Source organism: Cervus canadensis, chromosome 14, assembly GCF_019320065.1.
Source record: "Cervus canadensis isolate Bull #8, Minnesota chromosome 14, ASM1932006v1, whole genome shotgun sequence".
In the NCBI taxonomy this organism is placed as follows: Eukaryota; Metazoa; Chordata; class Mammalia; order Artiodactyla; family Cervidae; genus Cervus; species Cervus canadensis.
The window spans coordinates 5,459,456-5,484,830 of record NC_057399.1 but is presented as its reverse complement, the minus strand read 5'-3'; the positions used below and the strand labels follow the sequence as shown (position 1 = coordinate 5,484,830).

The 25,375-nt window shown below is 39.8% G+C and overlaps 1 long non-coding RNA gene across 1 annotated transcript in view; it reads left to right on the top strand.

Moving 5' to 3' along the window:
• Positions 1 to 1,628: 1,628 nt before the first annotated feature.
• The window catches only part of LOC122453086, a 42,578-nt gene continuing 18,831 nt past the window's right edge, over positions 1,629 to 25,375 (top strand). The window contains exons 1-3 of the long non-coding RNA XR_006272942.1: positions 1,629 to 1,689; positions 10,831 to 10,961; positions 18,153 to 18,267. This is a non-coding gene — a long non-coding RNA (uncharacterized LOC122453086). The remainder of the gene's footprint in view (positions 1,690 to 10,830; positions 10,962 to 18,152; positions 18,268 to 25,375) is intronic.

The window sequence follows — 25,375 nt, the reverse complement described above, 5'->3', positions numbered from 1 at the left end:
CCTTCATCAGGTTGCCCTGATTACTGATGGATTAAATGAAGAATCTCAATTTTCTGGACCACAAAGAAAGCATATTAAATTTTGTAACCCTATCGATCTTTGTAAATTTTCTATGCTAAAAGTGGACAACTCATTCATAGAGGCTTTGCCCAAGCTGACTTTTTTGTATTTCTTACTTGCTTTTTTAGATAGTTCCATTATAAAACATAAAATCAAAATTATGATGTAGAGAGTAATAGTCTCTTTGTCAAATTGAAATAAGGTAACTGGTAGTTTTCCAAGACAGTCTGAAGGGGGTGAGTTACATTTATGTGATCTAAATCCATTGGTTAAATGCACAGGGATTAACATCTGTTAAAAGAATTGTGCTTAGCATGCAGGTGTTTCAATATTTGCATTTAGTATGTGTTTCAGAAACGGCCTCTGAGAAAAACATTTATACAACAATCTGGTGGTTTTATTGTCTAAATCTGTCAGGACAGTCATTCCGTTACTCAGACTTTGTGACCCTCTTGCAAGCTGTAAACTGTTTAACGAAGTGAGTATATTGAGAAAGATGACAGACTTTCAAACTCTGGGGAAAGAGTCTTATATGAGAAGAATCAGCTTTTCCCCTGGAGACAGGGCCTAATATGTGAACAGCAAAAACAATTACATTGGTGATTTCAGGAAGTCCAATAAATTTCATGGCAGAGCCCCACTTTTGAAATATTACATCACTCAGCAAAAGTTCAGGCTCATATATTAGCTGAAATGAACTAATCATGAATTAATTACCATCAGTTCATTTTTGTGAATGAACTGCAGAGGTGGGGCTCTGGTTTCAGCGCGGTCAGCGCCTTGCAGCTTAACTGTGCTGCGCTATAAGTGTCCCTGTGCCCACGGGGGAGGGCACCTGGGGGTGGACTCCATCCAGCAGATCAGGGGATCCCCTCTCATTGTGGGGTTTGCCACCATTCCCTAATCTACCTTGTTAAAATAAGTTGTACTCTGGGCATTTGTTTTGTAGGTAAAGCGGGGGAAATAAATGCAGCATTTCTCCAGGGATTTGTGGCTTAAAATTAGACAGAAAATAGAGGAATCAATTGGTTTTGCACCCTGCCAGATTATCTTCCGAGCTAATGAAAACTTGGGAAAAGAATTAGAAATGATTTCTGCTTTATGAAAACCACACATAGCAATGATAGTATAGGATGGCTCACTTTGGCTTAATTACTTTTTAAGTACCTTTAATGTCTTGAGGGCATGTGGACAGCCAGTCAGAAATCGTGTTTTGTGTATAAATAGCAATGAGCTTTTGATGTTAATATCTGCCATGCGACTTGCTCTTCACAAGGACTCTGTGTTCTGACTTCTAGATAGTTCCTGAATCAAGGTGATTTCAGGTCACTTTGGAAACTCATCCAGGAAATTTCAGTTGAAGCAGATTTTCAGAGACCTTATGGCTTCAGAGTTGGACCATAAAGAAGGCTGAGCGCCAAAGACTTGATATTTTCAAACTGTGGTGCTGGAGAAGACTCTTGAGAGTTCCATGGACAGCAAGGAGATCAAACCAGCCAATCCTAAAGGAAATTAACCCTGAATATTCACTGGAAGTTCTGATGCTGAAGCTGACGCTCCAATACTTTGGCCACCTGATGCAAAGAACTGACTCACTGGAAAAGACCCTGATGCTGGGAAGGATTGAGGGTAAGAGGAGGCAGAGGGTGACAGAGGATGAGGTGGTTGATGGCATCACTGACTCAATGCACATGAGTTTGAGCAAACTCCAGGAGACGGTGAAGGACAGGGAAACCTGGCATGCTGCAGTCCATGGTGTTGCAAAGAGTCAGACATGACTTAGGGACTAAACAACAACAACAAATGGTTTCAGGTCATTGTCTTCAACAGCTGAGACTGCGTCATGTGGGGTTGCAAGTAGATTTTTGTCTTGATGGTTTCTGGAAAAATCCGTACTTTTCTGGTGTCATAATAGACATCTTCTGTGTTTTCTTCACTGAACATGTTTTATTATTTCTCCCAATTGCTGTTTCCAATCAATCTGATAAACTGTACCTTATCTGTATATCTTCCTTTGGAGATTTGCATGGACCAGAAACATCTCCAGAAATTTTTTGGCAGGGAGACCTATTTTGATAATTAACTCCTGATTTTGCCAGTTATGAGTATGAGAAAAACATACTTTTAGCACTTAATAAATAAGAGTACATTTTAATACCCCAAGTTAAGAAAGATATGATGAGTGAATGAAGAATGGCACTTAGAGTAAATCTGATTTATTACACAGAAACAGTTTCTTATTTTTCTCATTTGGGTGACATGGATTGACATCTAGCAGGAGAGTATTGAGAATCATTGACAGATCTGAAAGTGTCTTTCTCTTGACATCAGGGGACCTGGGTTGGGTGAGGCGCTAACTCCAGTTCAGTTATTGTTTTTTTTTTCCCTGAGATTCTGCCTCTGGGAAGAGGAGATGGGAACTTTGGCCTGGCCTTTCTGGCAAGTTTATTATGAAATTCACATGAAATAATGTATGTAGAAGTTTGGACTATAAAGCATGCTTTTGGACTGTAAAGCATGATGAAAGTGAAGTTGTTTTATTGCAAATTTATGGAAGATGATAATGAGGTATTAGAATCCTCTGGTTAGGCACAGAGTCAGGAATCATCTGAGGAATTGCCTCCTGGTCTCTCCGCTGAGTGTTTGACCTCTCCATGTGCACGGCAGCAATGCCATCTTTGGTCTCTGACTGGTAAAGGATACAGAGATTTTAGTTGAGCTGGGTCAGACCTTTTCCTGAAGCACCTCCTCCTATTGCTACCAGCTCCTTTGAAGAAAGAAATGCTCCTTTTCTTTTCAGTGATAGTCCTTGAGAAAGGCAAACGTAATTCCTGAGATTTTAATTTTTTCCAGGGCAAACGTGTCTATTTCTTTTAATCATTTCTCATGAGGAAAATTCTGAGACCAATGGTCATCCTGTCCTGTTCCTCCCATCTCTCAGGGGCACTAACAATGGCCTTTGTATCCCAGGGATGCTCTGCAGAGCCCATGGAGAGGTGTGGTACCCAACTCCTTGCTCAGCATGTGGTACTGCTCTAAAGACCTTGGGATCCCCTTCCTGTATGTTGTATTCTCTGCTTTCCTTGGGCTTGGCATACACCTCCCTTTACTTCTACTACATTCTATTTAATGCATAGAAGCAACTGAAGTGACTTAATGCACGCACGCACACACACACACACACACACACACACACACACACTAATAAGGCATGTATTTATTTTAAAAAATCACTTACTTTTCCTGGTGTCAAGAGCAAAACCTTATAAAAACTTTGTTTCACCCTATAAATTTGGCCCTGTGCTCAGTTCTAATATCGAGTGCAAGTCTGATTTTTAATTTCTTAAATGATTTTAAATTCATGTAGTACATGTATGAGGAATACAATCCAAAGGGCAAAAAAGTATATGCGGTATAAACCAAGTCTCCTTTTCTGTCTGTATCTCAGAACCTGCCACCTCTCCTCTCCAGATGGAATTGTTACCTGTTTCTTGTATATTCTTCAGAAATGATTTACACACACACACACATTTTTCATATATACACATTGTTCTACATGGTGCTGGATATAATACAGTTGATGAGTAGTCTTTTTTTCTTATGCAAACATACATATTTCATGGGTCACACAAGGTCACATAACCAGATCACATCTAGTGTATTTTAAATGGGAAAGAAAATTGATGTCAATTTGCTTTAATATTTAAATTTTAAATTGGCATTTTGCACCCTTAAAAAAACTGCATCCTTGCTAAATTGCATCTGACTCTTTGTGACCCCATGGACTATAGCCCACCAGGCTCTTCTGTCCATGGGATTCTCCAGGCAAGAATACTGGAGTGGGTTTCCATGCTATTCTCCAGTGGATCTTCCTGACCCAAGGATCAAACCCATGACTTTCATATCTCCAGTATTGGCAAGCAGGTTCTTTACCACTAGGGCCACCTGAGAAGCCCTAAACTCAAGGAAGACTGCAGAACCTGCAAGTCAACCATACATTTTATTTTATTTAAAATTTTTTTGATTTGGACCATTTTTAATGTCTTTATATAATTTATTACAATAGTGCTTCTGTTGTTTCTGCTCTGGTTTTTGGGCCATGAGGCATGTGGAATATTAGTTCCCTGACCAAGGGATCTAACCCACAACCCCTGTACTGGAAGGCGAAGTCCTAACCACTGGACCGCCAGAGAAGTCCTGTCCTTTTCTCTTCTTTGCCCTTGTAAGAGGGAAGGATGGGTGTCTATAAACCTCAGTGTTCTCCAGCACCAACCAACTTTTCTTGCCCTTCCCTCTTGTTTTCTATGACTCACAGTTCTCCTCTATATGTGCATTGACTCTGTGGGTGGTGGTGGGGGTTCGGTGGTGTGGGAACAGAGAAGACGAGAGAGGAAGGAAAGGTAATACCTGATGAATGGGGCTATGTCTATAGTCTCCAAGGTAGTGATGTAAACACATTGACAGTCGAGAATATGAGTGTCACTGCTTCTTATTTCATGGGTAGGGAGTGACTGGAATGGATATTATATCAAGGAAGAGAAGGTGGGTGGGGGCTTCCATTTCACATCCTGCCTCCTCTATTTCTTCCGGTGCATCCTAGACGATTAGTCATCCTTACTACATTGCACAATCATACCTTGTCCATGAACAGCATATTATAATCCACAGTATCCCTATTTTGAAGAGTAGGAAAATGGATTGATGAAATTTCTTTAATTAATTTATTTACAGTTTAGGAGGGCTTCCCTGGTAACTCAGCCGGTAAAAAATCTACCTGCAATGCAGGAGACCCTGGTTCGATTCCTGGGTTGGGAAGATCCCCTGGAGGAGGACATGGCAACCCACTCCAGTATTCTTGCCTGGAGAATCCCCATGGACAGAGGAGCCTGGCGGGCTACAGTCCATGGGTTCCCAAAGAATAGGACATGACTGAGTGACTCAGCACAGCACAGCCCTGATTAGGAAGTTAATAGTACATCGTTCCTAGCCTAAGAGAATGTGGGAACTTCTGGGAGACAGAAGAGATATGGTATCTTTAAACACTAGATGTGTACTGGAGAATCATCAGGGGACCCTTCCCTGTGTGGTGTGGTGCTGCCTTAACCACATATGATTAGATACTAACATGTATTTCCTGAGGCTTTTTAACATTTATTCTGTAAGATGTCCTCTGGCTCCAGATGCGACTGGCTTCCTGGGCTACTGTTTGGGTCAGATCTCAGTGTTTAAAGCAACAAGATAGTGACAGACAAATGATGCCTGTGTAATCGTGTGAATTCTATTTTCCTGAGGTCCATCTCACGATGCCAAAATGGAACAGTTTTCTCACATATTTATTTCTGAGAAAGTGCTGCAAATGAAATCACTATAGATTCATATTTCCACTGAGTCTCCAATAATCTGTGTATCCTGCGACCTACCTCATCTTGCTTCTACAGGTTTATATCTTCAGCGAGAATTTGTTTGCTGAAGCCTTTAGAAAAGAGAAAGGGAGCAAGGGGGAGAGAGAGAGAGAGACAGAGTAGGAGCAGGGAAGGAGGGAGAGAGACTGCAACTTTATTTTTCACTTGACTTCTAAGTCAGGGCAGAGGGGAGACAGTCACCAGCGTTCCTGACATTGATGTCCATGTGATGAGGGCTGTCACGTTACTAAGTTGTTCAGGATTTCAGTGACATTTCTTTAAAAATATAGCAATGGACTGGGAGTTTGGGTTCGCAGATGCAAACTATTACAGTTAAAATGGATAGACAAGATCCTACTATATAGCACAGAGTGTTATTCTTAATATCCTGTGATAAACCATAATGGAAAAGATATATAAAATGGAATAATGGAAAAATATATAAAAAATGAATATACGTGTATGTGTGTGGATAAGTGAAGTGAATCACTTTGCTGCACAGCAGAGATTGGCAAAACTCTGTAAATCAACAATACTTTGATAAAAAGAAATATAAATAGAAATAGAAATTATAACTAATAATAGTAAAAGAAAAGTAACCTACAGATTGAGTGTGCTTAACAAAAAAATCCAGAAAAAACTTATTTCCGATGAGCTTTCCAGTTGTGAAGAATATGTGTTACTGATCTTCATAGAAATAATGACTTCAATCCAGGTTTTCTAAGAAACTGAATGACTGCCCCAGGTTAATGGCCTTGAGGCACTCTCCCAGGCAGCCCTCTATTCTCAGGAAATGCCCCAGTTCTTCATCATTATTGTGTAAATAATACAAAAGTGGTACTAGTTCTCTGGTCAGATGGAAAACATACAACCCTGTTCTCTCCGGAATTTCCTTTATGATGATAAGAATAACATATTAGGGGGAAAATGCAACAATTTGGCTACCTATGCAAATAAATAGTCTTGTTCAAACAAAATTTTTAAACATAATATTAAACAACCTGAGCTCCGTACATCTGTATAAGAAATAGGGGAAGACTGCAGACTCAGAATTCTTAGACAGCTGTAGTTACAGCTGAGCAGATGCAAGTATTGCATCGAGAATAATGCAATTACTGTCATATTAGATATTTCAAGTTAAGATCAGGGTTAAATAGACACATAATTGACTGCTTTAATTGTTGCAAAGAAAAGACTGTACTGAAATTTACTGTTAAAATTAGGACCTTCTCTTCTCATAAAAATATCTTATGTAACTACACTTTAAAGTTTTCCAATATATATTATGATGTATAAGGATTGTATTTTCTTATCTTAAAATATCAAAGGATTTTTATGGTCTTTTCATGGGCTTATTTTGCATTCCAGGATCTTCAAGCAGGCAAATAGTAAAATGAAAACCATGTGCGGGAAATTAGGATCGTAGTTGCCTCAGCCACTGTGGGGGTTACTACTGAGGGGGAAAGGTCTTGGAGGTGCTCTTCTTACTTTGAACAGAGATGTGCGTGCATAACAGCATCCCACGCCACATATTCAGCTGTACAAGTTGTACACGTTAAATATCTCACAATTGTATCTGTTAATTATATGTTACTAAAACTGGAAAAAGGTAAATTTTTAAAAATGCTCTTTCTTGCTGTGAGCGTTCTTTTTATATTTAGAGGATCAGCTCTTTTTCTAAACGATTTTCTAAACAAAGCTTTTGATTAAAAGTCCATCTTGTTCTCATGTATGTGGTTGTTGTTTAATCAATAGGAACATTTCATGCAAAGATGGGCACAAAAAAGGACAGAAATGGTATGGACCTAACAGAAGCAGAAGATATTAGGAAGAGGTGACAATAATACACAGAAGAACTGTACAAAAAAGATCTTTACGACCCAGATAATCACGATGGTGTGATTACTCACCTAGAGCCAGACATCCTAGAATGAGAAGTCAAGTGGGCCTTAGGAAACATCAATATGAACAAAGCTAGTGGAGGTAATGGAATTCCAGTTGAGCTCTTTCAAATCCTGAAAGATGATGCTGTGGAAGTGCTGCACTCAATACGCCAGCAAATTGGGAAAACTCAGCAGTGGCCACAGGACTGGAAAAGGTCAGTTTTCTTTCCAATCCCGAAGAAAGGCAATGCCAAAGAATGCTCAAACTACTGCACAATTGCACTCATCTCACAAGCTAGCAAAATAATGCTCAAAATCCCCCAAGCCAGGCTTCAACAGTACATGAACCATGAACTTCCAGATGTTCAAGCTGGTTTTAGAAAAGGCAGAGGAACCAGAGATGAAACTGCCAACATCTGCTGGATCATTGAAAAAGCAAGAGAGTTCCAGAAAAACATCTACTTCTGCTTTATTGACTATGCCAAAATCTTTGACTCCATGGATCACGCCAAACTGTGGAAAATTCTGAAAGAGATGGGAATACCAGACCACCTGACCTGCCTCCTGAGAAATCTGTAAGCTGGTCAAGAAGCAACAGTGAGAACTGGACATGGAACAACATACTGGTTCCAAATCGGGAAAGGGGTCCGTCAAGGCTGTATACTGTCACCCTGCTTATTTAACTGATATGCAGAGTACATCATGAGAAATGCTGGGCTGGATGAAGCACAAGCTGGAATCAAGATTGCTGGGAGAAATATCAATAACCTCAGATATGCAGATGACACCACATTATGGCAGAAAGCAAAGAAGAACTAAAGAGCCTCTTGATGAGAGTGAAAGAGGAGAGTGAAAAAGTTGGCTTAAAACTCAACATTCAGAAAACTAAGTTCATGGCATCTGGTCCCATCACTTCATGGCAAATAGATGGGGAAACAGCGGAAACAGTGACAGACTTTACTTTTTGGGGCTCCAAAACCACTGCCAGTGGTGGCTGCAGCCATGAAATTAAAAGACACTTGCTCCTTGGAAGAAAAGTTATGACCAACCTAGACAGCATATTAAAAAGCAGAGACATTACTTTGGCAACAAAGGTCCATCTTGTCTTGGTTTTTCCAGCAGTCATATATGGATGTGAGAGTTGGACTATAAAGAAAGCTGAGCACTGAACAACTGATGCTTTTGAACTGTGGTGTTGGAGAAGACTCTTGTGAGTCCCTTGGACTGCAAGGAGATCCAACCAGTCCATCTTAAAGGAGATCAGTCCTGAATATTCTTTGGAAGGACTGATGCTGAAGCTGAAACTCCAATACTTTGGCCACCTGATGGGAAGAACTGACTCATTGGAAAAGACCCTGATGCTGGGAAAGATTGAAGGCGGGAGGAGAAGTGGATGACAGAGGATGAGATGGTTAGATGGCATCACCTACTCAATGGACATGAGTTTGAGTAAACTCTGGGAGTTGGTGGTAGACAGGGAGGCCTTGATGTGCTGCAGTCCATGGGGTCACAAAGAGCTGGACACGACTGAGCGACTGAACTGAACTGAATCACTAAGTCATTGACTCTTTCGTGACCACCTAGACGGTAGCCTGCTGTGCTCCTCAGTCCATGGGATTTCCGAAACAAGAGTACTGGAGTGGGTTAACATTTCCTACTTCAAGGGATCTTCCTGACACAGGGATCGAATCCGAGCCTCCTGTATTGGCAGGCAGATTCTTTAACCACTGAGCCACCAGGGAAGCTCCACATGTGTGATAAGCTACCTCAATTAGAATCTGTTTTCATATTTCCAAATAATTCGATTTTTTAAATTTTCTTTTCTGTTGTGTTAGTCTGACTGTTTATTCATCTGCCATGCTTTGAGTCAGAGAATTGCTAATCACTTCCATCTTGGTTCTTCATAAAGGGGCTATCAGAAATTTTGCATATATTTTACACATACACGTGGATTTTAGAGCCAACTGGTTTAGTACCAGGACCTCATTTACGTATGTATTTTTTGGGGAAAATCACATTACATTTCCATTACCTAGAAAGATGTCTGGTATCTTTTTTGTTGAGTCATCTTGATGAAAAGCGACGGTCGTCTTTCTATTTGTTCAACCTCACTTTTATCTTTCAGGAGTGTCTGTAATGTTCCTTGTGAAGATTTTGTATGTTACTGTTAATGCACAAAATGTCTTTTAGGTTTTGTTGACGTTTTTCCTGTCCTTACATCCTCTGCCTGGTTATTCTTTATACATGTTATGGCTATAGATTTTTGTATAATTTTGTATTTTGCTAACATTCTCAATTATTTTATGATCACTTTATCACTGATTCAGATATTACAAGTAAAGTATTGTATCATGTGCAAACAGTAGCTCCAATTATTTTCTCTGGTTTCATTACATTAGCTAATAAATCTAATTCTGTGTTAATAGTTCAATAAAATAGTAGGCACTTTTGCCTTGTTCAGGATCTTAGTGGATATTCTTCTGCTGTTTACCTAGTAAGTCACTGACTTGTTTTAGAATTGAGGTAATTTATTTTACCAATTTGAAGAAAAATCCATGATTTTCTATTTTACAAAGTGTGTTTTTTTTTTTAATCAGAAGTGGATTTTGAACTGTGGAACTTTTTTCAGTATCTATGTCAATAATCAAATTTTCTAAAGATTTTTTAAAAAGATAGTGGTCATGCTAAAGAATTTCTTAATATTGAATCACTCTTGCTTTCATGTAATAAGCCTTAGTCATGATATATTAATTTTCAAATATGCTATTATAATCTATTTCCTAATGTTTCATTTAAGATATGTTTGCCCCTGGGACTTCCCAGGTGGTCCAGTGGTTAAGACTCAGTGCAGGAGTCTTGGGTTCAATCCCTGGTCAGGGAACTAAGATCTTGCATGCCATGTGTGGCCAAAAAAACTAAAAAAAAAAAGGATTTTGTTTTGTCCCAGTATTTCAAAATGAGACTGGTCTGTGTTTTTATTTGCTATGCTATTTTATCAGGCTTATGTATCTATCCTATATTTCCTTTGTAGTAAAGTTTTTGAAAATGTCTAATTCCAGGGACAGCGGAGCCTGGTGGGCTGCCGTCTATGGGGTCACACAGAGTTGGACATGACTGAAGCGACTTAGCAGCATCCTTGGGAAAATTAAAGTAGCATTGGATTATCTAGCCTTTGAAGTTTTGGCTGAATTCCTTGTGAAACCATCTGCCCATGCTAATTTTTAAGGGCTAATTCCCCCTTTCTTCTATGAAAATTAATCCAAGTTTTTTTAAAAAAAATATTTGTATACTGTTCTACAATAAAAAAATACTGGCCTATAAAGGTGTGTATGCCCAATTCCCTGGGACTTGTGACTATGTTATGTTGCATGGAAGAAGTGAGTGTGGGAATCTGATTAACAGTAGAGGACTTGAGATAGGGAGATTATTCTGGACTATATAATCTTTTGAGAATTTAAAAATGCATAGCTTTTTTTTTTTTCTAGGTCAGAGAGACACCTGTGAGAGGCACTTGATCTTCAGCCACTGAATCTGGCTTTGAAGACTGAGTGAGGGACCATCAGCTAAGGATTTCAGTGGCTTCCAGAAGCCGGGAACGGCTCTTAACTGACAGCTGGTAAGAAAACAGCCACAGGGAAACACATCCTGGCAACACACCATTCAGCAGGAAACAAATCCTCCTGTAGACAACCCAGAAAAGGAAGCAGACTGATGACATCTTGATTTTTGTTCGGGGAGACCCATATTGGATTTCTGACCTCCAGAACTCCAGATAATACATTTGTGTTAAGCCATTAAATATGCCAAAGGAAAAAACTTTACAATAATAACAAATGACAAAGGATAAAATTTACAAAGCAGAAATAGAAACACAGACATAGAGAACAAACAGATGGATACCTAGGGGGAAAGAGGAGGTGGGATGAATTGGGAGATTGGGACTGACATATATAATCTACTGATACTATGTATACAAGAGATGAGAACCTACTGTGTAGCACAGGGAACCCTATATTAAGTGCTCTGTGGTGACCAAATTGGGAAGGAAATCCAAAAAAGAGGGGATACATGTAGATGTACAGCTGATTCACTTTGCTGTGCAGTAGAAACTAACATAACATTGTAAAGCAACTATACTCCAATAAGAATTTTTAAAAATTACACAACTAAATAAAAAGATTATTGCTTAAAAACTTGTGTTGAGCCACTAAATTTGTGATATTTTTGTGGCAGCAATAGAAAACAGGGTCAAATTTGATAAATATGTTTGATACGAAGTGGGCTAATTTAGATAGGTTTTCAAATGTGTTTCCATATAATTATGCAATATGGAGGCATGATTTTTAAAGTTTTCTCTACTTCCCTTTGGTCATTTATTATTTTGTGTATTTGTTCAGTTCAGTTCAGGCACTCAGTCGTGTCCAACTCTTTGTGACCCCATGGACTGCAGCACACCAGGCTTCCCTGTCCATGACCAACTCACGGAGCTTACTCAAAGTCCTGTCCATCAAGTCGGTGACGCCATCCAACCATCTCATCCTCTGTCATCCACTTCTCCTCCCGCCTTCAATCTTTCCCAGCATCAGGGTCTTTTCCAATGAGTCAGTTCTTCCCATCAGGTGGCCAAAGTATTGGAGTTTCAGCTTCAGCATCAGTCCTTCCAAAGAATATTCAGGACTGATCTCCTTTAAGATGGACTGGTTGGATCTCCTTGCAGTCCAAGGGACTCACAAGAGTCTTCTCCAACACCACAGTTCAAAAGCATCAGTTGTTCAGTGCTCAGCTTTCTTTATAGTCCAACTCTCACATCCATATATGACTGCTGGAAAAACCAAAGCTTTGACGAGATGGACCTTTGTTGCCAAAGTAATGTCTCTGCTTTTTAATATGCTGTCTAGGTTGGTCATAACTTTTCTTCCAAGGAGCAAGTGTCTTTTAATTTCATGGCTGCAGCCACCACTGGCAGTGGTTTTGGAGCCCCAAAAAGTAAAGTCTGTCACTGTTTCCGCTGTTTCCCCATCTATTTGCCATGAAGTGATGGGACCAGATGCCATGAACTTAGTTTTCTGAATGTTGAGTTTTAAGCCAACTTTTTCACTCTCCTCTTTCACTCTCATCAAGAGGCTCTTTAGTTCTTTGCTTTCTGCCATAAGTGTGGTGTCATCTGCATATCTGAGGTTATTGATATTTCTCCCAGCAATCTTGATTCCAGCTTGTGCTTCATCCAGCCCAGCATTTCTCATGATGTACTCTGCATATCAGTTAAATAAGCAGGGTGACAGTATACAGCCTTGACGGACCCCTTTCCCGATTTGGAACCAGTATGTTGTTCCATGTCCAGTTCTCACTGTTGCTTCTTGACCAGCTTACAGATTTCTCAGGAGGCAGGTCAGGTGGTCTGGTATTCCCATCTCTTTCAGAATTTTCCACAGTTTGGTGTGATCCATGGAGTCAAAGGTTTTGGCATAGTCAATAAAGCAGAAGTAGATGTTTTTCTGGAACTCTCTTGCTTTTTCAATGATCCAGCGAATGTTGGCAGTTTCATCTCTGGTTCCTCTGCCTTTTCTAAATCCAGCTTGAACATCTGGAAGTTCATGGTTCATGTACTGTTGAAGCCTGGCTTGGGGGATTTTGAGCATTATTTTGCTAGCTTGTGAGATGAGTGCAATTGTGCAGTAGTTTGAGCATTCTTTGGCATTGCCTTTCTTCGGGATTGGAAAGAAAACTGACCTTTTCCAGTCCTGTGGCCACTGCTGAGTTTTCCCAATTTGCTGGCGTATTGAGTGCAGCACTTTCACAGCATCATCTTTCAGGATTTGAAAGAGCTCAACTGGAATTCCATCACCTCCACTAGCTTTGTTCATAGTGATGTTTCCTAAGGCCCACTTGACTTCTCATTCTAGGATGTCTGGCTCTAGGTGAGTAATCACACCATCATGATTATCTGGGTTGTGAAGATCTTTTTTTGTACAGTTCTGTGTATTATTGTCACCTCTTCCTAATATCTTCTTCTTCTGTTATGTCCATGCCATTTCTGTCCTTTATTGTGCCCGTCTTCCAATACTTTGGCCATCTGATGCAAAGAACTGACTCATTTGAAAAGACTCTGATGCTGGGAAAGATTGAGGGCAGGAGGAGAAGGGGACGACAAAGGATGAGATGGTTGGAAGGCATCACCGACTCATTGGACATGGGTTTAGATGGACTCTGGGTGTTGGTGATGGACAGGGAGGCCTGGCGTGCTGCGGTTCATGGGGTTGCAAAGAGTTGGACACAACTGAGCAACTGAATTGAATTGAATTGCATGAAATATTCCCTTGGTATCTCTAATTTTCTTGAAGAGATCTCTAGTCTTTCCTATTCTATTGTTTTCCTCTATTTCTTTTCATTGATCACTGAAGAAGGCTTTCTTATTTCTCCTTGCTATTCTTCAGAACTCTGCATTCAAATGGGTATATCTTTCCTTTTCTCCTTTGCCTTTAGCTTCTCCTCTTTTCTCAACTATTTGTAAGGCCTCCTCAGACAAGCATTTTGCCTTTTTGAATTTCTTTTTCTGGGGATGGTCTTGATCACTACCTGCTGTACAATGTCAGGAACCTCCATCCATAGTTCTTCAGGCACTCTGTCTATCAGATGTAATCCCTTGAATCTATTTGTCACTTTCACTGTATAATCGTAAGGGATTTGGTTTAGGTCATACCTGAATGGTCTAGTGGTTTTCCCTACTTTCTTCAATTTAAGTCTGAATTTGGCAATAAGGAGTTCATGATCTGAGCCAGAATCAGCTCCTGGTCTTGTTTTTGCTAACTGTATAGTTTGTACTTACTCTCTTTTTCTTCAATGAAGTTAGCTAATTTTTGTTTATGGCTACTTTCAGGTCTTTGGAATCGGCAGTTTTGGAGCGGAATGCTAAGGGCTGTATCTTACCTGATCTTTGCCCCATTAGCTCTTTGCCCCATTGGCCCTGAGAAGACAGGGCCAGGCTTACCTCGTCCTGAATCTACCTCTTATAATTCTCTCTCTTTTTTTTTTATTTTTAAATTTTTTATTGGAGTATAGTTGATTTACAATGTTGTATTAGTTTCTGCTGTACAGAAAAATGAGTCTGTTATACATATATCCCCACTTTTTCAGATTCTTTTCCCATATAGGCCATTACAGAGTATTGAATAGTTTCCTGTGCTATGCAATAGGTCCTTATTTGTTTATCTATTTTATTTTCTTATTTGTTTATCTATATAGTAGTATGTACATGTCATTCCCAGTCTCCCTGTTTATTCCACGCCCACCCCCCTATAATTCTCTTGAATTGATTTCTCTTGCAGGAATGCTAAACTCAGCATGGAAAAGCCAAGCCTCACCAATATTGATTCCCTCCCCACCACTTAGTCTCACTCACAGGCTCTACCTGCATGTGAATTTGGACCCTCTGATTGGCTTGCTCTGTCTGCGTGGTTGCACGTGGCTCACTCTACACCCTCCCGGCCTGATCCATCAGCTCTGCTTACACTCAGTTGGGCAGAGCTTAGACACACCCAGCATTCTTTCTCTCCTACCGGGAAGGAAGGCTGGGAAACATAGTGTTTATTCTTAGTGGCTGTCTGTTCAGCTAAAACAGACATTATCTTGTAACGGCAGAAGAGAATGCATAACTGGCCGACTGTTGGCATATGCCACGTCTTTATCTCATGATTTTTTCTTATATTTTCCCCATTAAAACTAAGGATGTTTCTTTGCACTTAAATGCTTAAAAATTTACCCTACACTAAGTAATATTTACATTGAGAGAAATTTAAACTAGTTTATTCTTTATATAGTTGTTAGTTTTTTTCTCCAATGAGACTAGCCCTTTTCATATATATTATAGTTAATAATGATCATTATTTAAAAAATTCAACCAATGAGAGAGAAATATCCAACATTTATGCACATTGAGAAAAAATATCATTAATATTTTGATGACTATTCTTTCCTGTAACATTTTAGAAATATACCCCCACTTTTCCAAAGATTTTATCAAAAAGTCATCATGCAGTAATACTGCCTTCACTGTATAAACTTTTAAAAATGCAGTTTTCTTTTTGTTCGTTGTCTTTTCTCCTCTCTCCAAGTAGTTAACCCTAGATATCAATGTTATCACTTTGGTATGTATCTTGGCTTACTTTAATTTATGATCATAAAATTATATTCATACATATATTTGCATATATTCATGCACATGTACAATTGTATGTATATTTTAAAATCTTGGTATTGTTTGTTTAGAAAAGTGGGATAATATATATTACATATTGTATTATAATGCAATGTTATTATTATATTTCTCTGCTGCTTACCTTTCTGACTTAACAGCATGTTGTAGAAATCTTTTCAATAATTGATTTTATGATTTTATTATTAATTTATTTATTTTGGCTGTGCTAGGTCTTCGTTGCCGAATGGGCTACTCTGGTTGTGGCAGTCTTCTCATTGCGGTATCTTCTCTTGTTTCAGAGCACAGGCTCTAGGGCTTTCGGGCTTCAGTAGGTGCAGCTCCTGAGCTTTAGAGCACAGGCTAAGTAGCTGTGGCATGCAGACATAGCTGCTCTGAGGCTAGTGGGATCTTCTGGATCAGGGATTGATCCCATGTCCCTTGTGTTGGAGGGCAGATTCTTTACCATTGAGCCACCAGAGAAGTCCTCAGTCATTGATTTTAGATTGAAAGTATTCTTTGCAATTGCTGCATGTTATCTCATAGTATGGTTTTACCCAACTTATTTAAATTTTGGGGTTTTCCTGAGAGCTCAGTTGGTAAAGAATCTGCTTGCAGTGCAGGAGACCCAAGTTTGGTTCCTGGGTCGGGAAGATCCCCTAGAGAAGGGATAGGCTACCCACTTCAGTATTCTTGGGCTTCCCTTGTGGTTCAGCTGGTAAAGAATCCACCTGCAATTCAAATTTTTACCTGATATTGAGCATGCATTTTTTTTCTTCACATTTTTTGTCCCTGCCCTGAAAAACAGCATTAACCTTCCCTATATACCAGTACTTCATTTCTACAGAATAGATGGCTGATGTGAAGAGTGTATGTACTTTAAATTTTAATAGATATGGCCAGGGTGCTTGTCCAAAAGGCTAAAACAATTCATACTTCCTCCAGCAACATATGGTTATATCCTTTCCCACAACTCCATCAGCCATAGGTGTTATCACTCTTTTAAATCTTACCGATATCGTGTGTGAAGTGATATCTCTTGCTACTTTAACTTTTTGTTTTATGATCATTGAGACTGTGTGTGTCTGTGTTATATGTATAGTATTTTTAGGCTATCTGAAAAATATGATAAAACAAAACCCATGAATTTTAGTACTTCAGTGACACATGTGTGTGTCAGTCACTTAGTCATGCCCAACTCTTAGCGACCCCATGGACTGCAGCCTGCCAGGCTCCTTTGTCCATGGGATCTCCCAGGCAAGAATACTGGAGTAGGCTGCCGTTTCCTTCTCCAGGGGATCTTCCCGACCCAGGGATCGAAACTCAGGCTCCTGCATTGCAGGCAGATTCTTTACTGTCTGAACCACTAGGGAAGCCCAATAATTTGTCCATAGAAGGCCACATCAGCTGTTCAAAAGATAAAAAATTCTGTGCAGAGCTTCTTGTGATATGAAATGCCCATGTCACTGCTCTTTTTCTTTTCAGAAGTAGTTTCAAATTTTAAATTGTCTAGTTAACTGGTTGTTTTCTTATTCTTTAAACCCAGCAGATGACTAAATAGCTAGTAAGCTTCTACTGCCAGGTAAAAATATGCTATACATCCCATTGCTTCAATAGTAAACATTTGGCTATTTTTGCAATGTTTAAAAATACTTGGATTACTTTAATCTTAAAATTTTGGCAGTCAATTTAGAAGAGCATCGATTGGAAGTTCTTCCTGACCTGTCTGGGTCTTTTCAGGGTAAATGTAATTGCTGTTTCAGGAGGTTAAGATTCTAGTCCTGTAGCTTTGACATAGGTGAACCTACCTAAAGACTAAGAGAAATAATTTTGTCATAATTCAGACTAATGGTAGACTCTTAGTCTAAAGACATAAACTTTAAGTTAAACATTGAAGCCATTGATTGTGTTCAATGTAATTGATTTTGGTAAACATTAAAACCAGTCTTGTAAAAGTCTTGGTCTAGGTATTTAAAGAGAACAGCCTAGGTATTTTTCAAGTATGGTTGTTTGTGTATTTATTACATACCTGTTCTATTTAAAATACAAAATCTTCCAAAACTGTTCCTTTATGCCGTTATGTTAGTTCCCAAATATTACAGCTTGATTTACTCATACCAGTCTCAACTTTTAAAACCTATTCAAATATCAAATATATTTTTACAAAGGCACTGTAATTGCTCTTATGAATTCAAAGTGCATGATTACTGTACCTATATGTAAATAGCATGTATATTATGGATGCCAAAATCTAATACATGTATTAGGTTGTACTAGATAATTCCCCCCTCATGGTATCATGTTTCTCTTAAATTTTTAGGAGTCTGTGGTCTGTTAATATAAATGCTCTGAGTGCTGGGTCAATTTTTAAAATATAGATGTACAAAATTGTAGCTACTTGTTTTTCTTACAGGAAAACTGGCACCAACCTTTTGGCCAACCCAATATGATGTGATAGACACAGAAACTGTGAAATCAGGTTTGGTTGTTCCTGTGGCATTTCAAACAAGCAAAAAATGTTAAATTGTCTATAAAGAAACTGTGTTTGTAAGTTTTATTATTAAATCTGCCACTGCTTTGCTGACTCATAAAAATGGAAAATGTGTGCTTTTATAGGTTTATAAAAAGGCAAGCTATCGTTTCATGAAAAATATCTTGCACCGATTGAATACAGGTGGCTGCTTGTTTGGACTTTGAAGATGTAAAGGCTTCGTATAGATGTCTGAAAAAGGTAATACAGCAATATAAAAAAAAATCTTCCTCTCTTTGCTCATCAATCCTTTGGGTATTCCATGTCAAATAAACGCTACAACAATTTATAGTAAGAGTACACAGTGGAAGTGCCAACCCTAACACTCCTTAGGACTGGATACCAGCCAGGTTTTTCACACCAATATTTAATGCGAACTAAAACGTCTTTTCCACTGGAAGTGTGAGAAGGAGCCTGCTTTCCTATATTTGGCTACGCGCTTACGTGAAGTATAAAGTCAAATGCCCGTGATGTTCTCTTTATTTCAACCGTGATGAATTGTGTTCATTTGTTTAAGTGCATGTGGCAGCTTTAGTGTTCCAACTATAAATTTTGGTTAACGTCTATTGACATGCTGTATTAAACTTAAGAAAAACAAATTACACTTCACCCGTTTTAATTGACTAAATGTGTCAAAAACACAGTGCGTCGAACACGAAAGGTCAGAGCCTTCGTCTACACTGTAATGGGTGTCATGGCAAGGATCCAACTTTTCTTGTACATTTCATTTTTCACCGAGTTTGAGGACGAAGCATACGTTTCACGTTCACTTCCACTTCTCATTTGTACTTCAAAGTTTATCACAGGCTGTGTGACTACCAAGAACCCTTTTCTCCTGTGCTATTTAAAATTCTCTTCACTGTGACGTGCCTGCCGAGAGAATACTGATGTTCTCCTGTAAACACGGCCTCAAGAATGGACTGCGGCGTTCTCAGGAACAAAATGCTGATTTATAGCACACATAGATCACCGTAGTGATGCCTGGAAAGGACCCCGTTTACATATCTTGTCCCTGCTTCCACGACTGAACCAGCAACTGTGTGGCTAAACTTGGCATCCTAGGTTCCCTTGGAATCTGATTAAAGTTACCAGTTCTTTGGCTCTGCATCCATTGGTTTATATAAATCTTGATTCCTCCAGTAATTTATTAGCTTGAAGCTTGATGATTATATAATGTTTATGAAGCTCTCTCTCACCTGCTACCACCCACCTGTCCTTCCCTGCCCCCGCCCCTGCCCCTAATTACCTCTTGGTCTGGGATCTTTTCATCTCTTTTCTCAAAATTAGCTCCTTTTCAAGGGTTCCACCATGAGTTTCCAGTGTGAATTTATGTCTGGAAAAACTCTCCATGCAGCCGGTGTTTGCAAAGTGTTACATTTCGTTTTGGATAAAACAGGGATTCTAAATCTTAAAGTTTATGCCACTTTCATCATTGCTTGCAACAATCTCATTCCTTATGACATTCCTCATTCCATAAAACCACACGTTTTATGTCAGCAGTAATGAGACACTGTCAATATTTGTTCTACTAGGATCAACGAGGGGTGGAAAACCTAGTAGTCGTCCTTATCTGAGAAGCTCAGACACTGCCTGGTGGAGCTTCATTAGGACTTTCAATCCTCCTTAAAGAAAGGAGAGAGCTTCCCTGGTGCTCATTGGTAAAGAATCTGCCTGCAGTGCAGGAGATGCAGTTTCAGTCCTTGGGTCAGGAAGACCCCCTGGAGAAGGGAATGGCAACTCACTCCAGTATTCTTGCCTGGAAAATTCCATGGACAGAGGAGCCTGTCAGGCTATAGTCCATTGGGTTACAAAGAGTCTGACCCGACTGAACGGCTAACACTTTAAAGAAAGGAGAAGACCACCCCACCCTAGGGAATCGCTACTACCGTGAAGATTTTCTGTTTATTTTTGTTTTTTTAATCTTGAAGATTTGATGAGAGTGAGTCTGGTTCTAAATGATGGGCAGGCAGACTTTCTGTAAGGGACCAGAGAAGGAAATTTTAAGCTGAGAAGCCCAGATGGTCTCTGTCACAGCCCCTCAGCCCTGCCATCCATGGCACAACCTTCGGTGCTGTATAAACTGATAAATGTGGCTGTGTTCCCATAAATATTTATAGACAATGAAATTTGAATATCATATAAATTTCGCGTGTCATGAAACAGTCTTCTTCTGACTTTTTTCCAACCTTTTTAAAATGCAACACCATTTTTAGCTTGGGGGCCATAAGAAAACTGTTGGCAGGCTGGATTTGGCTGGAGGGTCCAGCCTGCCAACCGCTGCTTTAAACTCACATAATACTAATTTCTAAAAGGCTCAAGATGATTAGAGTTAGAAAGTTTCCCTTTTAAAATAGAGTTGCTCTAGTCTTCTCTATGGGTTTCCCATGTGACTCAGTGGTGAAGAATCAGGCTACTAATGCAGTAGGCACAAAAGATGAGGGTTTCATTCCTGGGTTGGGAAGATCAACTGGAGAAGGAAATGGCAACAAGTGTTCTTGCCTGGGAAATCCCATCCCATGGACAGAGGAGCCTGGTGGGCTCTAGTCCACAGAGTCGCAAAAGACTCGGACACAACTGAGCACAGTCTTCTCTTAATACAAGAATCGTTTCCCTCCCTTCCCTCATTTTTGAGTCGGATGGTAAATATGGTGGCATTTGGAGTCGAACCCTATGAGGATGAGATGTAGCAACGGCATGTGATGCCTGGCCAGTATCTGCTCCATCCTTGTCATCCCCATGCCCGTGGCCCCGGGCCTCTGTGTGCTGTCTTCTCTGGCCTCCAGGGTGCCTTTGGCCCATGGGGGAGGCTGTGCTGGAGGTGCTGAGGCAGCAAGATCCCTTGGGGGTAGCCCTTGGCCAATGACCAAGGGTAAGTATCCCCAGTGTGGGTGGTCTCCAAGGGAAGGCCTGCATTGCCCCTCTGGTTCCTCAGCGGGGTGGGAGCCCTTGTTGCTCATGGCTGCAACATGCTCAAAAACATACCCTTGACTGGCCTCCATCCTTCTCTGTTGCATCCTAACCTCTCTCTTGGTACGTCTTAAGACTCCCCCAAAACCGCCTGCTTGCTAGAGCCTCAAAAGGTAGCATGTTGTTTTATTATTTTCATAAGTTATTTAGAAAAATTATTTATCGACTGCACTGGGTCTTTATTGTGGCATGTGGGCTTTCTCTAGTTGCAGAGAGAGGGCTACTCTCTGGTTGTCAGTATGCATGGGCTTCTCTTTGTGATAGCTTCAGTAGTCGGTGTACCTGTGCTCAATAGTTGCAGCTCTCGGGCTCCAGAGTGCAAGCTTAGTAGTTGTGGCCCATGGGCTTAGGTGCTCTGAGGCCTGTGGGATCTTCCTGAACCAGGGATAGAACCTATGTCCCCCACACTGGCAGGCGAATTCTTAACTACTGGATTTCCAGAGAAGCCACAGATGGCATGTTCTTAAATTTAAAAATAATAAGGCCCGCTGGCCTAGGTTGTAAATCTTCAATCCTTCCTTTTTCCATCTGTATTTAGGCAGGGCCGGCCACCTGGTGGGGACTTTTTTCTCCTCTTTTGTCTTTGGCCGAAGGGCAGATACCAGAGCTCCTGGCCCTCTGAATGATTGCTCACCAAAGAGCATTCCGAGAAGAGGTGTGACACCTCCACCCAGGTCACACCCATTGTTGTGTTGTGTGTGCTATTACAGATGACACAAGAAAATAGGTCAGAGGGGACACAGTGTGATTGCCTCCCCTCCCCCCATGCCTGTGACATGTCAAAGGTTATCTCTCTATGACAGCTCACTTTCTCTTTTCTGTTGTAACGTGTAGGACTGGGATGAAGTAAAGTGATATGGTCTCTTTGAACTCCAAATCTCTGATAAATTTTACTCTGTGTCCAGTCCACTGCCGATTTCCTTGCTGCCCTTTGCAACTCTGGCCCATCTGCTCACTTTTCTTCTTTATGGTGCTGGGGTAAAGTCATTCCAGAAAACAATTTTTACATTTTTATTAAGACTTTTTAAAAAGTAGTTAAACGTTTTCCCCTGATAACACCCTCACTCTGGATCTTTCTTTCATTAGCAGGAGGCATGGATATGCCTTACTAGTATTTCTTCTACTGACTCCTATTTTTGAAAAGTACAATGTCTTCATTACTTACAGTGTAAGTGGAAGTGACTAGAAGTGTTCTTGGGATAAAATTTTCTTAAGGAAAGAGAAATAAAGTGAGAAAATGCAAAGGAGAGATATTAAGATCCCATGTATAGCAACAAAAGGGGATGGTAAAGGATCTGAAACCATTAAATACAAAGTTGGTAAGATAGAAGGGTTATGCTTACCTAAAGTCAAAGGCACTTAGAGACGCAAATTTATAATTTAATCAAAAGTTTTTATTTTATTTTTTAAAATATTTTTTAATGTTGACCATTTTTAAAGTACTGAATTTATTACAATATTGCTTTTGTTTTTTTTATGTTTGGGATTTTTTGGCCCCAAGGCTTGTGGGATCTTAACTTCCTGACCAGGGATCGAACCTGCACCCCCTGCATTGGAAGGTGAAGTCTTAACCACTGGACTGCCAGGGAAGTGCCAAAAGTTTTATTTTTAATAGAAGTCGCTACCACTACTTCAAGTTGAATGTCAGATTTTAAAGAATGTTTTTTGAATAATTATCACCATGGTAACTTCCAATTGCTATGAATATTAAATAAATGTTTACTTGGACTGAAAATTTCTTAGATACTTTGGCAGAGAGAATGATGTGGAAGGCTAAGGTGAGAAAAAGGAAAACCAGGAATTATACTTTTGTAGGCCATACTTGCACACGTCGAAGTGAAATAGATGCATTCATATAGTTTAGAACTTGGCTTTGAGGCTACACTGAATATGGCCAGTTTAGTTCAGGAAGTGATTCATGTGGTTTGGGAAAGAAAAGTACAGTTACGAGTAACCCCTTGTCTATGATGAGCTGTGGATTAGATGAAGTCTTCGAGGGGATTGGGATGGGGAACACGTGTAAATCCATGGCTGATTCATGTCAATGTATGGCAAAAACCACTACAATATTGTAAAGTAATTAGCCTCCATCTAATAAAAATAAATGAAAAAAAACAACAACGTTGTTACAAATAGGAACTTGGATGGATCAGTGGATTGTCTTGATTCTTTCTACATATTAGCCTAGACCTGGGTGTTAAAGGTACTTCAGTTACTAAGATGTGGTCCCTGGCTTAGGCAGCCTCTGGTGACTTTATGAGCAGCACCAAAAATGGTACAGGAAAGCCCAAGAAGCGCCTTATGCTCTTTGGTCGATTCCACTGCACTGTGGAAAGCCTATGGTGTGGTCATTGCTTTCCTTGGTCGTGGAGTCATACTGCCTTCATCCCTCCATTCACTTCACTCAGCATTTTTGGATCACGTGCCGTAAACTGGATGTGGTGCTCAGTGATTCAGATGTCCTCAGGGAGCTTACTCTCGTGTCTTTAGAACAAACCAACACTGAGATATAAGAATGCATTAGTAATCTTTGAGCTTCAGGAGTCATTAAAATTGAATTATGACATTGAATAATCCATATATGAAAATTAATGTATTGCAGATGACAGTCTTTGAGGGCAGCCTCCTGGCAACACATGACTACAGTCACATGAAGATGGGAGGTAATGTGAAGACAGGACATCTTCTCTATTATGTTCAAAGATTTAGTTGCCAACTGTTACTTTTAATAATCTATACCATCCATGCAGCAAAACTCAGCAATGAATTTTCAAGTTTCCTACTGGTCATTTGAATAACACTGCAGATAAAACTTTTTACATTATAAATGGATGTCTACCACCTTAAGATCACTGCCCATCTCACTTCATCCTTCCTTGGGGTCCTCAGTTGCACATCATCATGTATCATCACCTTTCAGCCTGCTCTGGTTCCCCCATCTCACACTTCATCATGTCTTACATTCTTTGGGAGCTCTCTGCTCTGTCAAGGAATCTGTCTCCACTGTTTACTAATTCATTATTTCCAAACCAAGTATAATGTAATCAAACTTTATTGGTATCCAAATTAGTTCTTTTTAATGTATCAAAACTAGGACTACTGCATATTATCAAAAGGGATAATTTCTTTGATAAAACGTGGTCAACAAGTAGTAAATGATACTATGTGGTGTCTGGGCTTTATTCTTCTCTACATTGATTCTATGAACTTGAGCAGATAACTTACTATGGTGCTTTTGTGACATTAAACAGAAAGAAGTTAAGTTATATACTGACTGCCCTATTGAGGTGTCCACATTATGAGTTGATCATATTGCTTTTGGTGATGTTAACTTGAGCAGGTGATTATTTTGAGTACATATCAGAGTAGTGAGTGTCATTTTGGGGGAGGTCACCTTCTTTACCTTAAATAGCTAAGTAATTTCTTTTATTCTTATTGACCAATAAAGGCTGAATGAGAACTAATCTGGATCATTTGAAAGATCACAAAATTGAAAAAAACTAGGGAAATCCCTGGCGGCCCAACGTTCAGAACTCCACACTTCCACTGCAGGGGGCAGGGGTTTGATCCCTGGTCAAGGAACTAAGATCCTGTAAGCCGCTCAGCATGATAAAAAAAAAAAGTAATAAAAAAATTAAAAGACCAGTTATTACATGGTTTACTCTTGAAGTAAGTAGATTTCCCTGAGTGAATTATTGCTTCAAATTTTCTAAGGCAAATTGCTAACATATATTTTATTATGTGATGGAGTTGAGCATAGCAAATATAATATTTTTATTCACAATTGTTTCACTTTATCTATTCAAATTCTAAGCCACCCTTGTGGCTTCCCTTGTGGCTCAGCTGGTAAAGAATCTGTCTGCAATGCGGGAGACCTGGGTTAAATCCCTGGGTTGGGAAGATCCTCTAGAGAAGGGAAGGACTACCCACTCCAGTATTCTGGCCTGGAGAATTCCATGGACTGTACACCATGGACTTGCAAAGAGTCGGACACGACTGAGCGACTTACTTTCACTTCATTCAGATTCTCATGTATTCTATGTACAATTTCTCACTCTTTGCTAATATAATAATTTTGAATTACCCAAATAGATTTTTTCCATTACTCTGTGTCTCTCAGTCTGTTCAAGCTGCAAATACCACAGACTGGGTGGCTTATAAACAACAGAAATTTATTTCTCACAATTCTGAAGCCTGGGAATTCCAACATCAAGGTGCCAACATGGTTGTGTCCTAGTGGGAGAACTCTTGCTTGTTCATAGCTGGCCATTTTCTTGCTGTGTCCTCACGTGGCAGAAGTGGCGACAATGGGACCTTTTCTTAAGGGTGCTAATCCCATTCG